We start from the raw sequence: 522 nt of genomic DNA, 5'->3' as shown, positions 1-522 counted from the left end.
CTGACACACAAACCAATGTAACAGTACAACAGAAAACTCAGAAATACAGCATACAACTATGCCCAAGTGATTTTTTTTACAAAGGTGAAAAAGTGGCCGGGCATGGTGACTCACACCTGTAATCCCAGCACTTTGGGAGGCCGAAGTGGGTGGATTACTTCAGGTCAGGAATTTGAGACCAGACTGGCCTCGTCTCTACTAAAACTACAAAAATTAGCTGGGCATGGTCCCAGCTACTCAGAAGACTGAGGCAGGGCCAGGTGAGGTGCTCACACCTGTAATCCTAGCATTTTGGGAGGCCAAGGTGGGCGGATCACATGAGGTCAGGCGTTCAAAGCCAGCCTGGCCAACATGGTGAAATCCCATCTCTACTAAAAATACCAAAAAAATTAGCTGGGCATGGTGGCAGGTGCCTGTAATCCCAGCTACCTGGGAGACTGAGGCAGAAGAATTGCTTGAACTCAAGATCGCACTACTGCACTCCAGCATGGGCAACAGAGCAAGACTCCATCTCAAAAAAAA

This window comes from Colobus angolensis, unplaced genomic scaffold (genome assembly GCF_000951035.1).
Source record: "Colobus angolensis palliatus isolate OR3802 unplaced genomic scaffold, Cang.pa_1.0 Scaffold283, whole genome shotgun sequence".
Taxonomy (NCBI): Eukaryota; Metazoa; Chordata; class Mammalia; order Primates; family Cercopithecidae; genus Colobus; species Colobus angolensis.
Note: the sequence above shows the minus strand (reverse complement) of the source record.